At 47.7% G+C, this 17088-nt stretch overlaps 1 protein-coding gene across 2 annotated transcripts in view; it reads right to left on the bottom strand.

The window, feature by feature from the left end:
- The window catches only part of LOC142585078 (dual serine/threonine and tyrosine protein kinase-like), a 153646-nt gene that overhangs the window by 95588 nt on the left and 40970 nt on the right, over nt 1-17088 (bottom strand). The window contains exon 1 of one of the 2 annotated variants that reach the window (XM_075695576.1): nt 14995-15205. The exons of the other annotated variant lie outside the window; for it this stretch is intronic. The gene's annotated coding sequence lies outside the window, so the exon portion shown is untranslated. Of the gene's footprint in view, nt 1-14994; nt 15206-17088 lie in introns of those variants that run through there. 2 annotated transcript variants of the gene reach the window in all.

Here is a 17088-nt window from a genome sequence, read left to right as displayed (position 1 = left end):
ACGAGAGAACGAGGCCTTCTCTGTGCGCTGCGCTCAAGAAACGTCGAGGGACGCCCGACTTCGGTTATGAGCATCATCGAGCGACATCCCTCCGGACAGCGGATGCAGTCCCCTGTCCATCGGGATCTCCTTCCCCCGGCGGGGCGGTCTGTTGCGTTTCGCCTGCGACACGTGGTTTTGCCGGCGCGACTGCGGCGGGGCGGCGGACATGTTGGCCCGATCGTCGTCGCCGCAACACTCTTCGCCAGGTGTTTCCAGGCGCGTCTGCGGCGATGCGACCGCCTAGGGATTTCGTTCCAGTCATTGTGCCCGAAACAGGCGATGCCAAAGCAGGGATCTCATTCCAGTTATTGGGCCCGAAACAGGCGATGCCAAAGCAGGGATCTCGTTCCAGTCATTGTGTCCGACCGGCAGCGCCACGACAGTGTGCTGCGCAGCGCCACGACAGTGTGCTGCGCAGCGCCACGACCAGTTGCTACGAGATCTTGCGCAGCGCCACGACATGGTGCTACGGCATCGCTACGACAGTGTGCGTCACCATTAGCCCATTGTACATTCACGTGCTCGTCTTTTGAGGGGTTCCTTCTTGCCCTCAACTGCGAGAGTATAAAAACAGCTGCCCCCGGACGCCAGAGGAGGGCTCCGATTTCTTCCGTTGAGTGAAGTGCTCTCCCGTCTCTCTACTTCGGTCAAACCTGACCGCCAACTCTTTGCGATGTTAAAATAAACAAGTTGTTTCGTTGTTACCTGTCGACTCATGCTTTGCCGGGACCTTCGGATGCTTGCAGTTGTACCCCAGGCCGCCAGGCCAACGCTACCCTTGGGGCTTGCGACCCAGGTACAACCACGGGCGTCAGCGCCGAGTTCCCAACAGATCGTACCAGCAGTCCGATCCAAACACCACCCACAGTCGAATTCCGTTGAGAAGCTCCACTCCGTCATGAAGCGCGTGTTGAGAGCCTTGTGTTTTGAACATCAAACTGACTGGGAGCTGTGTCTGCCTGGGGTGATGTTTGCTTTAAGGACCGCGCCGCATGCGGCTACGGGGTTTTCGCCAGCTGAACTGGTGTACGGTCGCTCGCTTCGATCTCCGCTTCGCATGCTTCGAGAATCATGGGAAGGTAGGGGCGACGACCCAGTCGTGGTGGAGTACGTGCTTAAGCTCCTCGAACGCTTAAGAAGGGCACAGGAGTTGTCAGGTGAAGCAATGACAAAGGCCCAGCAGAGGGCCAAGGTTTATTATGATCGGACAGCCAGGGCCCGTCGTTTTGAGGTTGGCGATGAGGTCATGATATTGCGCACATCGCTAAACAACAAACTAGACGTGCAGTGGGAGGGCCCAGCGCGAATTGTTCAGAAACTGTCGGACGTTAACTACGTGGTAAGTCTGCCAGGAAAGCGGAAAGCACAGCAAGTTTACCACTGTAATCTGCTCAAACCTTATAGACAAAGGGAAGCAGTGGTGTGCATGATGGTAAACGTTCCTGAAGAGCTTCCGGTCGAGCTTCCGGGACTAGGCTCAGTGACGAACAGGGAAGACACCGGTCAAGTCATTAGTGACCTTATCAGTAAAGCACCGCTGTCGCCTGAGCAGAAAACCGAACTACACCAGCTATTACAAGAGTTTCAAGGTCTGTTCTCTGAGAGGCCTGGTAGGACTTCTGTACTTACTCATGATATAGAACTTACCTCCACAGAGCCAGTACGATCCAAGGCGTATCGGGTGTCACCCCGCCAGAGCGATATTATGGAGGCTGAGGTAAAGAAAATGCTACAGCTCGGTGTTATTGAGGCAGGTGAGAGTGATTATACCTCCCCTTTGATTTTAGTTGAGGTACCGGGCAAGGAACCTCGTCCTTGCGTCGACTACCGCAGGCTTAATTCCATCACTAAGGATCAAATTTATCCGATCCCTAACATCGAGGAGCGCCTTGAGAAAGTTAGTAGCGCTCAGTTTATTTCCACCCTAGATCTTGTCAGGGGTTATTGGCAGGTTCCACTTACAGAAGAGGCTAGTAGGTATGCGGCGTTCATTTCACCAATGGGAACATTCCGTCCTAAAGTGTTGAGTTTTGGTTTGAAGAACGCGCCATACTGTTTTTCAAGTCTCATGGATAAAGTGTTGCGGGGACAGCAAGAATTCGCTTTACCGTATCTAGACGACGTAGCGATATTCTCCGCATCCTGGTCTGAGCATATGACACACTTGCGGGCAGTGCTAACCCGCCTGCGCGAAGCAGGCTTGACAGTAAAGGCTCCTAAGTGCCAGTTAGCACAGGCCGAGGTTGTCTACCTCGGTCACGTGATTGGTCAGGGTCGTCGCCGCCCCTCTGAAATAAAAGTGGCCGCTGTGCGAGACTTTCCGCAACCGCGCACAAAGACCGATATTCGGTCGTTCTTAGGTGTAGCCGGCTACTATCAGAGGTACATCCCTAGGTACTCTGATATCGCGGCTCCCCTGACGGATGCTCTAAGAAAGACAGAGCCTCAAACAGTCGTCTGGGACGAGACAAAGGAAAGAGCTTTTAGCGCCCTAAAGAGTGCCCTAACAAGCCAGCCTGTGCTACGATCGCCAGACTATACAAAAGGGTTCATTGTTCAGTGCGATGCTAGTGAGCGAGGCATGGGCGTTGTACTGTGCCAACGGGAAAATGGAGAAGTAGAACACCCCGTCCTGTATGCTAGTCGTAAGCTGACCAGTCGTGAGCAGGCGTATAGCGCCACCGAGAAAGAGTGTGCATGTCTCGTGTGGGCCGTTCAGAAATTGTCATGCTATCTAGCCGGCTCGAGGTTTATCATTGAGACAGATCACTGCCCTCTCCAATGGCTGCAGACCATCTCTCCCAAAAATGGCCGCCTCCTGCGCTGGAGCCTCGCTTTACAACAATATTCCTTTGAGGTGCGTTACAAAAAGGGGAGTCTCAACGGTAACGCCGATGGCTTAAGTCGAAGCCCCTAACGTAGGAATCAGCCTCAAAATTGTTTGTTACTGATGTTTTTCTTCCTGAGGCAGGATTTTTTTTAACATATTGCTTTTGTTTAGTGTTTCAAAGTGATGATATGCTTTCTAGTGCAATTTTTCAATTTGTGGACGCGTTCTGAGTGATGCTAGACTACTGTAAGGAACTAGGCAGTGGTATAAAAAGGGGAAAGAGCCTGGCAGGGCTTAGTGAGGGTTGTGCCGTGCTTGCTGACTGAGCGGTTGAGTTTTCAGCGTAGTTCTAACGCTTGCCGGGAACGAGAACAAAAATGTGAACTCTCCCGAAGTCACTTTGCAGTGTCCCGTGCGAACCTGAACGAGAGAACGAGGCCTTCTCTGTGCGCTGCGCTCAAGAAACGTCAAGGGACGCCCGACTTCGGTTATGAGCATCATCGAGCGACATCCCTCCGGACAGCGGATGCAGTCCCCTGTCCATCGGGATCTCCTTTCCCCGGCGGGGCGGTCTGTTGCGTTTCGCCTGCGACACGTGGTTCTGCCGGCGCGACGGCGGCGGGGCGGCGGACATTTTGGCCCGATCGTCGTCACCGCAACACTCATCGCCAGGTGTTTCCAGGCGCGTCTGCGGCGATGCGACCGCCTAGGGATTTCGTTCCAGTCATTGTGCCCGAAACAGGCGATGCCAAAGCAGGGATCTCATTCCAGTTATTGGGCCCGAAACAGGCGATGCCAAAGCAGGGATCTCGTTCCAGTCATTGTGCCCGAAACAGGCGATGCCAAAGCAGGGACCATCTTCTCGTTACAGTCATTGTGTCCGACCGGCAGCGCCACGACAGTGTGCTGCGCAGCGCCACGACAGTGTGCTGCGCAGCGCCACGACCAGGTGCTACGAGATCGTGCGCAGCGCCACGACATGGTGCTACGGCGTCGCTACGACAGTGTGCGTCACCATTAGCCCATTGTACATTCACGTGCTCGTCTTTTGAGGGGTTCCTTCTTGCCCTCAACTGCGAGAGTATAAAAACAGCTGCCCCCGGACGCCAGAGGAGGGCTCCGATTTCTTCTGCTGAGTAAAGTGCTCTCCCGTCTCTCTACTTCGGTCAAACCTGACCGCCAACTCTTTGCGATGTTAAAATAAACAAGTTGTTTCGTTGTTACCAGTCGACTCATGCTTTGCCGGGACCTTCGGATGCTTCGAGTTGTACCCCAGGCCGCCAGGCCAACGCTACCCTTGGGGCTTGCGACCCAGGTACAACCACGGGCGTCAGCGCCGAGTTCCCAACAGATCGTACCAGCAGTCGGATCCAAACACTGCTTAGGGGGTTCGGGCGCAACGCCTGCGAATACCGAGGTCAAGCACGTGTTGTTCACCGTCTGCAGGCTATCTATCAAGCATTGTTCCCACTAGAGCTCCCACACGTCGGTGCGCGCGTAGTCTGCCTTTGTTGGGAAAACGCCGACTCGGAAATATTTGGCTCCCGAGTCACGAAGCGTTGGCACGTCCGCAGCCAGGAAGATACTGGCGACGACCGCCAGCTCAGCGAGACTGAGATCGTCGCGAACGTCCGAAACTGATAACCTAAAAAAAATTCGCCTCCGTTAACGACGGTAGACAAGCATCACCACCACATGCGACGTGCGACACGCGCGCACGCACGTGTGTGGCGGTGCAGCACACATCCTCGTTCTTCCAGGCCCTCCGCCAAGCGCGAGCGCCTCATTGAACTAACTGCATTTTTCAAAGTAAATTGCGCCAGAACATTCGTAATGTACGACTTGCACACAAGCTGCAGACATGGTAGCTTCGGATCGTAATTCGAGTGCGAGAAAACGTAATTCTGCTGCGCGGGAACGTGAAGACAAAGCCCTTTTCCAGCTGCCGTTTGAGGCCTGTCCGAGTGGCCGCAGCCGCTAGGCGGCGGTACTGTTTTTGGGTGAGCACGAGCCCACGAAAAATCTTGACCAACTACAGGCTTACAGCTTCGCTGTAAAGCAAGAACCTGAGCGACACTGCGCCGAGCAGTTTGTTATAGAGAAACGAGATGGCGCTTTCGGCGGCGCGGCGCCGAACAGTCACAGTCAAAGGTAATATATAATATTTGGGGTTTTACGTGCCAAAACCACTTTCTGATTATGAGGCACGCCGTAGTGAAGGACTCCGGAAATTTTGACCACCTGGGGTTCTTTAACGTGCACCTAAATCTAAGCACACGGGTGTTTTCGCATTTCGCCCCCATCGAAATGCGGCCGCCGTGGCCGGGAACAGTCACAGGTAAAGCAAACAGGTCCGCAATAGACATTAGTAAGAGGCGATTGGAGGATTGGTGAAAGTAGGGAAACGACAAAAGACGGAGACGTACAAAAGCACAGTTCGCAATAGGGGATCAGAAAATTTGGACGTGGTAGTTCATAGTGTTTTTTTTTTCTTTTTTCATTAGTTAACCTAGGTAGAATATTAGGCAGCATAGTAGCAAGAGCTTGGTGGCGCAAACCACCGCCCCGTTCCAAAGGGGACGCTCATAACATCCATCCATCGTCGAAAGAGGAAGAGGCGATTGGAGGATTGGGGGAAGAAAAGTAGGGAAACAACAAAAGACGGAGACGTACAAAAACACAGTTCGCACTGGGGGATCAGAAAATTTGGGTGTGGTAGCTCATAGTGTTTTTAAAATTTATTTGTTGTGTAACCTAGGTAGGGCATTGGGCAGTATAATAGCGAGAGCTTGGTGGCGCAACCCACCGCCCCGTTCCAAAGGGGACGCTCATAACATCTATCCACCCATCCATCCGCACGTAGCCTGAGCGACAGTGCACGAATACGAAACCACTACCGCTTCCATCTTGCTTCGGTGCGATCAGCTGTCGGAAATGCAACTCTGTTTTCGCTAACGCATTGTGCTTCGCTCATGCTGGATTGAATCATGTGGATTGAAGACGGGTGCAGTAGTTGGTTGCAAAAATAGTGACTGGCATAACAAGGAATGGAATGAATCTGTGCGGCCGAATACGCGGACCGCTGCTGCAACCGTCCGTACCTGTCACTGGCACTTCGATATGGTCGGCTTTCCTCGAGGATACAGAAATTTGCTCATCCGGCAGCGTTATATCGCTAACTTTCAAAGAAAGTGCTTCAGCGCCGGAACGTTGGCAAGAGTGAGTACAACTCGTTAAACAATGACAAAGGGAGTAGCGCCGCGTACTTGTCATGGTAAGTTTTGCCCTTTTCGCGTTGATCCCGCGGGCGCTGCCATGTTTGATCACGTGGTGAGGCGTCCATTGTTTGCCTCAACTGCGTCCGTTGCCTCCGTGTTTACAATGGGTGTGTATAACGCCGGTACGGCTTAGCAAACCTGTTTCGGACGCTATCGTAGAGTTTTCGTGCCCAACTGGCCCGAAAACTTACGCCTACTCTATTGCCAACGCGTCAACGAGTGAATGGGCGCACACTTGAATATATCCGCCCGATATACGCACAATAAATGACGGGCTACACCGATAGCGAACAAATGGTCGAGGCTGAATGTTTCGTGACGGTCCACAGGAGTAAGCGAGTTACTAGCGGTAACACATCTTTGCTACAAGGTATTAAAACGTACAAAACGGCTACGTCCCAAGCCTTGCGCGCAGCAAGAACAAATCTATCGCAAGTGAACATACCCACGAGAGATTAGGTAGAAAATAGTCAGACAGCGACCGCACCGAGGAAATTTACTGTCAGAAATGTGACAAGCCGCTGCTGGAAATTATTTGCAAACTAAAGAACGAAGAACGAAACACACTAATCTTGATTCATAAAATGAGCGGGAAGTTTTGATAGCTTGGAATACATATTTAGCCCCGCTTTCAGAGCAAGCAGCATATGCGCAGCTCACGCCATTTGGACATATCTTAATCAGCTCCGAAAGCGCTTTTACATGTTCTCTGAAGCTGTGGCCAAAGCTTCATGTCGTCCACCCAGTCACCGTGTACGATATCTCCCGAAACAGAGGTTTGCTAAGCCGCACCGGCGTCATACACACCCATTGTAAACACGGAGGCAACGGATGCTGTTGAGGCACAGCAATGGACGCGTCACCACGTGATCAAACATGGCAGCGCCCACCGGATCGCCGTGAAAAGGGTCAATGTACAGGGTGTGGCACAGAACTTGAACCAAGTAGCGCACAAGCGCAGTCACGTAGCACGTACGTCGCCACAAAAAATTGGATCGGCCATTTCTGAACCCAATTTACAACGCGACATAGCGCACTTGGCGCTAAAGTGAACATTAAAAATTTTGCATAATTCATATTAATTCACTAATTAGGTGGAATATAAAAACATTCTAAGGAGCGCCACATGACGGCAAGCCATATGCCGTTGTTGGTTTCATTCTGTTGCGGCTAACCACTTTTTTAAATCATTGGCTCAAGTTACGTGAAACACCCTGTATAGTGTAGGGAAAGCACGCGGAAGGCGGGAGTTAGAAATTCAGGACGATGAACAAAACGACTACGAGGTAAGAGCGGGAGTCAACGTTTCGACAAGTTCACTTGTCGAAACGTTGGCTCCCACTTTTACCTTGTTCTCGTTTTGCTCATCGTCCTGTATAGAATACAAATATTACAACTGGCTGAAGCCTGCACATTAAAAAGATAGCTGAGGGGTCAATAGCTGAGCGTCAGAGTTGAAAGTGCACGGCATCGCATCTCTGAAAAGGGACCCAGTTGAAGTAAGTCACAAGTCCAGACCTCAAAGCTTGTGCATGAAGCACGTCGCTATTACGAAGAAAATATCATGACCCTTGGAGTGCGATTAGATCAAGAATAAGAATGATTCGATCTCCTATTCTAATAAACGCAGTTGTCTAGTACTGTGTCTATCCCTAGTGGAAGTGAGTTACAGAAGAATTGAAGCAAGCACATTGGTTTGTGACTGCTGAATAGAGAGAAAAAAATGACGGCGGTTTTTTTTTTATGGAGACAGGAACAAAACCTAAAGTAACTTACACTGATAAAGGTAATGATAATCTGACCATGCATCTGATACCGATGCGCTGTACCAGTTGCACAAGGTTGTTACCTATATAAATCGAGGTTATTGTGCGACAACAAGGTGATTCACAGGAAATCATATCATAGATAAAGATAATTTCTCCACATCAACCAATAGAATTAGTCATTTCAACAAGCAAGGCGCCGATAACACGAGCTTAACTTTAAATCTGCTTTGGCATGAGCAGGACTAAAGCGTCGCGCTTGGAAAGCGAAATACAACGTTCCTACTCCAAAAGTAAATGCGCGCGCAGACACGGTTATTTTCGGTCTGAACTTGCATGCACTCTATAGACATAGCGGCGTCATCAACAACTGTAAGGCCTATGCCAGATAGCGTAAACAGAAGCAGGCAAGGTTCACGCTTGACATCCATGCTTAAACTGAAGCGCTATCTGCTTTGAAAAAGTCGCTCCATTTGCGAAAAATCAACCCCTCCCATTTGAGTAAAAACAAAACTTGGGGAGAATCCTATTCAAGCATACGCACTTTTCCTTTAGACATTTTCCGCACTTTTCGGTAAGTGTTTCCCTTGGTTAAATGTTACAGATACGGTACATTTCTTGTCAAATTTGCAATGTACGACACTGATTAGTATTGCTGTAACAGCAAGGTATTCCAATGCACTAGGATTACATTCTGTCATATGCTTTTATCATTTTTAGGTAACTCCACCATCCACGCTTTCAGAAATAATCTCGGCTTGATTAGAACACCGTGAGGACATCTAAAAAAAGTTGCGGCAACTAGAAATGAGGCACAAGCATGAGCCCTCAAACTGGAAGTGCGTGTTCAATGGCGCAAAGAGAAAAGACCGGCAAAATATCGCCGCATGTTATTAGGAGAATTCAAGCACAGGTTGCGGGGTTTTTCTGTCGCTTTTAACAACTTTGAAGAGGCACCGCCTTCTTTGACAAACCGCTGCACGCATACATGATTATGGAGAATATGAATGAGTTTTACAGCTTAAGAACCGCACAAAACACCTCGACGTTATACGCTTGATTACTGAGCCTATATTGGTCATAAAAAATCTTCCTTTGAAATATTAATTTATTTGCTGCGCTGGTAGAAGTTTTATATGTCATGAGATCTTTGCATCCCAAGCATATATACACTCTTAAAAAAATTTACACCCTTTGGGGCTTATCTTATCCCACAACGATAATCGTCATCGGTCTTGCCCGCGTTTCCTTTCTTTAACGCTGCGAGCCCGGTACTTCCCAGTCAAGAACGGCATGCGCGTTATCAGTGTGACGCAGCTTCTCGACAGGAAAGTAGCGAAAGCCGAGTTTTCAAGAAAGGAAACGCAAGCAAGGCGGATGACGATTATTGTTGTCGGACAAATATACACCCCAAAGGGTGCAACCGTTTTAAGAGTAGTTCATGACCAATGCGGTCTAGCGCCGTCGAAGCATTATAATCTACAGAGCATCATTATTATTCACATACGCAACTACAATGAAGGAAACAGCACTGTATATAGCTGGTTACTATAGCTGTAAACTGTCACCGTCAAATGCTACTAATTATTTAGGCCTTTCACAATGAATCTATTTGTGCAACTGTTGAACAAGTCAACATCAGTGTGGAGAAATCTGATGCAAGTATTTTTTCAGGAACATGAAGCTGAAGGCCATAATTCATGAACAAGCAATCAAGCATTACACAATTTCTGTGGCGGAACTCCAACGGTGAAGCTGGGCGAAACTACCATCGCATATTACATCAACTCTTCACATGCAAGCAGTTCTGACTCTAGAATTCCTCACTACCTATACGGTTTCAAAAAAAGTGGTAGGCGACTCCAATCTTTGGCTTAGGTGTCTCTTAGTGGCACTCGCACCTCGGCGTTGGTGTTCTTTAGGTGAACTTTAGGCGAACGCACGAAACGAACTCGGAGGCAAATGCTCGCCATTAATTAGCCAGTTCTTGTGTGTGACATCATTAGTGACGTCATTACTCCAGCTTTCTACTTCCGAGTTACCAGGAATTTCGCCAAAGTCGTGCTCACGTGGCGGATCTCTAAAGTGTACGGTTCCGTGCTTTGGTGCGCGGTAATCAGTGATTGCTAATTAATTCTCATTATTCCAGACACTTCAGTAACTCAAGTTGTAACTAAACTTATGCTCTGGTATATATATATATATATATATATATATATATATATATATATATATATATATATATATATATATCAGAGCATAAGTTTAGTTACAACTTGAGTTATATATATAATGAAACCCATGAATTTTGTACTGTACTGCTTTTTTCTATTTTCTTTCTGGTGCATTATGAATTTCCTTCCCAGTCATCTCAGGAGGTGAACCGGAAGCGCTGCGCAAGAAACAAGAGCGTCATTCGGGGCCTGTGCAACTCAAAATAATATGAAAGGCAGTCGGCAACCCTCACGCAGAGGATGACGAGCAGGCATCGCTCAATAGAGTGATAAGCAGATGTTCTCAGGCGGTGTGCGGTAGACGCTGTGCCGTGAACAGCGTTCAGCATGCAACCTACAGCAGACAGCGTGCAACAACAGCAGACAATGCACATCGCGCAGCATGCGGCAGACAAGTTACAGTGAAACATTGAGCTAGAGGCGCTACCACAAAGCGTGCTCTCACTTCAATTGACTTTATAAACAAACGTCTGTACAAGCGCGAAGAAACGACGAAGAGTTCCAATAAAGTTGCTGTTATGAGAATTTAAGACATTTAAGATATACAAATGTGAGTCCTTCGAGAAAGCATCTCCCAGAAATAATTTTGTGACTACATAACGCTGTTTTTGATAATGATTATCGCTTTAGAATTATTCAGATACTATCCGAGCCAAATAGTGCATACGAAGACTCAGAATATCTTTGAAGGAAGCAATATGGTCTCGGTGCCACGAATAATGCGCTCCTACGCTTCTCCAACATGACTCCTCAGGAAGGCCACGTATCTCGTACACAAAAGCGAATTCAAATTATGCAGGGAAATCTTCATGATACGTACGGGAAATGCACTTCATTCTTACTCGGCAAAAACACCTAGCGTCGAAATAATTTGCATAATGCCGAGAAGGCCAAATTCACACGGTAACTACGTTACACTTTGTGTTACATCTCAGTTTATGTTATACTGGAACTGATTAAACATCATCACTTAAGTATACGATCTTCACTGTAGAAGTTTTGACGCATAAAAACTGTACATTTAACACAGACGCAGTTCTGCGAGTGAGCAACACTGTGCCTGACATTGCAGTAGCGATAGGATACGGCTAGTTTACACAGGCTTTGGCTCTCGCACTTAATATAAGTTATCCTTAAAAAAAACGAAGCGCACGTAGCCCCTTCATGCGTTGCTGCTGCTGCTGATAATATCGATAATTTCAATTGGCATTTCCTTCGTAATGAGATGGCGACAAATAATCTTAGTTAATTTACCGGTAAATAAACCTTAGTTGGAAGAAAGCGACAGCCCTGTGTATTCGTCTTGTCCTTATTTATTTCATGTTACTGTGTTCCTTCGCAGACAAATAGTCACTTAGTCTGCTTGAGCTAATCAGTGATACACATGCATAGAAGTCTACCTATACCTCCTTGATATATCACTCTTGATTAATATATCTATATATTAATGAAGAGATATATCGACAGTGGCGTAGCTAGGTCGTCTGGCACCCGGGGCCCATAGGTCTTCTGTCACCCCCCCCCCCCCCCCCCGGGTGTAGCCGGCGGAAAGAGGGGTGTCTTCAGACGTATATGACACCCCCCCCCCCCCCCCCCCCCCAACTGGCCCATTGCACCCAGGGCCCACGGCCCCCCGGCCCCCCCTGTTGCTACGCTACTGTATATCGACTAGTTCGGTTCTATCAATCTCTTCCCCGCTTTTCTTTCACTAGCACTCTAACCGTTTCTTGCTTATATCGACTGATGATCAGTTAATGCTTCCATTCGCTTTGAATCCTAGCGCTTCTGGAAGGTGGACGTCGAATACGGACCTTCCTGAGTGAATGCTTTGGCATGCCTTTGCATTTTGCGGAATCATTTCCGGACTTTTGCTGCAGTGGACACATGTCTCGTCTGGATTCCAATACTTGCTCCGATGTGTTTTTGTCCTCAAGCAGCCAATTCGGGCTTCATAAAGCAAGGCACTGCCCTTTGTTGATTGCACAGATTTTACCGACTTCTATCTTGCCATACTAGTCCATGTTTTCTTTTGCTGCCATTCTTTGCGACCAATTCACTGTGTTTCTCTCACTTTCTTTTTGGTGACTCTTGGCGGTCTGTTCACAATTTAGATTCCCTCTTCCTCCAATTCAGTGTCCACGCTTTTGAAGTACAGATATTGGTGCACTTTAGCCCCCCTCCCATTAATTTTCATACATGATCCTGAGTGATCGGACTAATTTCGCACCGCTCTCACCTGGTTTCAAATGATGCCCAACCCATGTCACCCGGCACTACCTCTATTGTGGTTTTACTGTGAGTGCCAGTCGGCCCGGCATATACGGCTATGCCTTGCCTTCACTATTTTAGCCGCTAAGACAACGTCACAAAATTTCAAGCAGTGCAGAAGGTTAGACTTAGACTATGGTGCGCGCAAATTGAAGCAATGCTAGGTCACGAAGCGTTGCGGCCTCTCCTAGCACAGCATATAGAATTGTCGCCACGCTGAAATACTGAGTGCGTGATACAAGGACTAAGATTCTGTGTCCGTGAAAGGATCTAGGGTCCTGGGTATGATTCCTGGCTCAATGACTAATTTAACTTTGTTTTGCTTCTTGACTGTTGACAAGCACTCGTCGACGAGATCACTCAAAACTCGACTAGGCAAGTTTATTACTCCTATTTGTAGCAATATTTAAAAAGAAAGAGTACTAGGAACAGAAAAGCACCTAATCTCACCGTTCATACTTTTTCGCTGGCAATCTGAGGAATTAAACGGTAAAAAGCCACAGGTGATGTGTAATGCGTGGAGTGAGACGTTGGGCGTTTGCTTGCGTGCTTAAACACATTTATTGACACTACGCGTAGCTCTCATCATAGTACCCGTTGTTAATCGCCATACCTCCTCGCTGAATTAAAGCTCCTAGTAACTGGAGTTTGCAGTGACCTACTTTCGCTCCGTAGGCGGTCAACGCAAGCCTGTTAGGTCATTTCAATCGAATGCGCTAATCTTGCATGCCATGGTCTGTACATTGAAGATAATCCGTGTCCAAATCATTCAAAAAAAAAAAAAAAGAACGCGTTGCCTTGTATTGAATCAATTAAATTAACGTGTCCTCGCACGCGTAGCACAAGAAGGTGTCTGGAAATTGTCTTGCAGACTTTTGCTGTGCTGTTTTCCAATTTTGGAAAAGCGAAGCATTGTTGCAATTCCACAGACACACAACAAGAACATGAACTAGAAGCATGCCCACTATAGTGCTCGTCGATATACAAGCTTCTGTTCTGGATGGTTAGGAAATCCCGGAGCTGTACATATGTGCGGCACAGCGAGTTCCGAAAGCGGACGTGGAGGCGATGTGTGTCGGGCGGTATAAGGGCACACATGTGATTTACATTTTTAAATTGCGCAATCCCTCATCCGTTAATTCGCTCCTATTCAGGTTTTTTCTTCTTTTTTATGTTCTGCGCATGGTTCTCTGCGTGTGGCAATAGTCTTTGCGCATGCGTCCACTCCTTATGTATTCGTGAAGTAAATCAGTTGGTTACAAGTGCTTTCTCATTCACGCTCATGCTCCCGTTTTGTGTCTCGGTAACTTTTGCAGTGCGCATTCCAAATCATGCTGTTCTAACAAGTCCCAACTCGAGTTATACTAAATTTTGCAAAATGGGCAACACAGAAAGCAGCCTATAGACCTTATGCAGGCTTATACAGGCTTCTCTGAATATGCACAGAATACTGACTCGACCGCCATGCAAATAATGCTTCAGAAAGCATTTAGGTTGCATCTACAGCTTCGAGGGCGGCGCAGTTCATGCACCGCCCTGCAATCAACTGCTCTAAAAAAAAAAAAAAGGAAGTCTCCGAGGGTGTCGAAAATATCGCAGATAACTTCACTGAGACCACTTGAAGCATGCGGGCCCCTTATCTTGCTTGCTCTAGAGTTAACATTTTCTGACCGGTAAGCTAAAGATGGTCGCCTGTACGGCTTGCAAATGATATTGTTATCGCAGGCGTGATTTGATATTACCGTGAATATCAGCCGCGCGTTATATTTAGCTTTCTTCATATTGCGCACATATGACTAAATGCCGAATGCTTCTTTCCTAGTGCTCAGACACTCTGCACTCGTGCGTGGATAAGAGGTGACTGACTGATAAGGTTTCAATTAGGCCAGAAAGCAATGGGTCTTTTTTTTTATAGATATTAACGGTACAGCGCGATAGGACTCATACGACATGCATCGGAAGTTATAAACGTACCGCTATTACCGCCCCTAAATCACAGGCATTAGCAAGTTTATCGTACTTGCTTCACAAATATGACCCCTGTGTTGTGTCCGTTTTGCGTCTGCCAGACGACTCTCAAAGCCGGCCGAATAGTTTTCGACATTGCGCCATATATGCACATCAAGTTTTAATTGGCAATCATGAGATTCTTGATTGTTTAAGTGCTGAGGTTGAACCACGCTTGGCGATCTTACGAGATTCATAGCGTCCGACGCTGAACAGAAAGGTATTGCATAATTGCGCGGCAGTGCTTTTTCAACACTGAAATTTATAAGATTTCTTTTATTCGCAGCAACCTAAGTAACGAGCAATAAAAGAAAAGGCTATTTCATTTGCGATGTGCTCCGTATAGTAGGCCCAGAAATGATCTCTATTGAATGAGCACACACACACACACACACAGACTCCTGTATCTGATAAGAGCATACTGACTTTTCTATGCAAAAGTTCTAAAAAAGTTTTCATGACGTACGATATTCTTAGATGTAGGAGTTACGGTGGCTATGCGCGCCTTTAACGCGTTTTGATGCGTAGTCACTTGGACTGCCGGAAGCAGACGACAGGTTAAATAGTACCTTTTCTGTGTGTTGGTTCCGGAAACGCCGCACGGGAAGCGGAGGTGAATGCAAGCCAGAAGAATCCAAGCCGCTACACGAAGTCACACCGGAAACTGAGGAACAGGTGTGAGGAGGCTACACACTAGGACAACTTCCACAGCGTGTAAGGCTCGAACGAAACTACCAGCTTCACTGGCGTCACAAGCTCGGAAGAGTCGGCACTTAAGTCGCTCACTCCGGTACGGGTGCCGTGGAGGAAGGCCGCACACGGTTGCCGAAGCTTCTTGCGTGATTAGGTGGATCGCCGCAAAGCGCCGCCGTCGCCGCTATCTCCCCGGTCGGCGGCAGACGACGTGGCCGCGCTGTATTGTCCACCTTATCAACGCGAAACGTCGTAATCGTCTGAATAAACCGCGCGGCCGGTTCGCATAGTCACGATAAGCCTTCTGATTCGCTGTGACAAGCCCACCCTTTGTCTACGTTTAATTGCTCGCTGGTCACGTACAACCCTACGAGATGCTCTATGGTTTTTTTCTAGTTAAGGGCCATCAAGCCGCGCTCGTTATTTGGGGGTGCCGTGCGCGACGCTGTGGAAGAAATCGAGTTGGTTCCTGTCGCGAGTTTCTCATTGGACCACGCGTAGATAGTGGTGGTGCTGCAGGCAGGGTTAGCCTGGCGTGCTTGGCCAGTGATTGTTCTGCTTGAGCATTCTTTTTATGATAGTAGCGAGGGTGTTATACCATACGTTAATCAAGTCGGTGTCTCGGGGAAAGGCAATCAAGATGCGCAGAAATTAGGGTATGCAAATTAAATTATAAACATTTTAAACATTCTAGACTCTGCGTGAACAATTATACGCGCAAAGAAAACACCTCTAAATTAGCACTAAAAAGAATCACGTTCTAAAGATTTCTGTACATGTTAAGGCACTTCCTACTGGTCATGTGCGCGAAAGCTCATAAACATGCGCCAACTGTGCTAGTGAAAATAGGTACAGCATGCGTTGCTGTTGCAGCGCTTGTCACGCACAGCTCTCGTCTGTCGCTAGTGTTTCAGGCCCAAAGAAACAGTCCATACGCATGATTCTAGCACCTCAGGTATTTTTATAACTCAGAAATTTCAGATGCAACAAAAGTAAGCAAAAAATTAATGATTCCAAGTGTGTTTCGTGCCTGCACATCTTCAGTGATGCTGAAGATACGAGAAATGTGCTAGAACCCAATATTATCGGCAAACTTCATTGGCGCCTGAAGGGAATAATGCGTCACTTAAGTGGAAGCTGTGCGAGGCCTTCCCAGGTGTTCGAGACTGCTCGAGACGGAGCAGACGACACCCTGAGGCAGACTGGGAAACATGTGACGCAGGGACACGTGTACCCTCACGATAACGCTGCTGATTGGCTAGTGCCAGTTTTAGATTCCCCTCCAGTCACTTCACTTGAAGGGAGTGTATGTAGCTGCTAGTGGTCTGAGGCTTCTGCTAGTGACCTGACGAGGCCCGCAGTTCGACCTATTGCTTTGAAAACACCTTGAAACCACGCAGACAACATGGCAAGGAGAATTAGACGGCGCAGCATCTCCGTCATGTCCGTTATGTCCTGCTCTTGTGTGTGATTATTATAGGTGACGAGCACAATTAATTGTGACAAGCTCAAAGAATTAAGCCTACTTCTCTGCTACATTCTATCCACAGATGTCTTTCGATTAATTCTCTTGACTTGAGTGTACAATTGTAACTACCACGATGCGGTGGCTGAAGACATACGAAACTTGCAGATATTTGGCCATGCATGCTCTTTAATTTCCGCTTGGAAAGGTGGCCTGAAGATGTGTTATTGGGCGGCAGCCTCCTGGAAGCGCGAAAGTGAATCCCATACTCAAAACTTTCTTTGGCCATATGTGAGAGTGTCGCAGCCGGACAGAAACTGACGTGGTCTAGAAATGATAGACACTTCTCTGAGCTTTATGCGGTGCCGTGGCAATGTCAAGAGGAATTGCCTACTAGTATCTTGTTGAGAAGTATCATGAAGACAGTATAACTATTGAAACACACTATTAGACAGGGCTCTACAAGATTCAAATTCCTTGTACTGCTTTAAATTTATATTTCTCT

This window comes from Dermacentor variabilis, chromosome 6, assembly GCF_050947875.1.
Source record: "Dermacentor variabilis isolate Ectoservices chromosome 6, ASM5094787v1, whole genome shotgun sequence".
Lineage (NCBI taxonomy): Eukaryota > Metazoa > Arthropoda > Arachnida > Ixodida > Ixodidae > Dermacentor > Dermacentor variabilis.
This window is presented reverse-complemented; position numbering and strand designations above follow the sequence as displayed.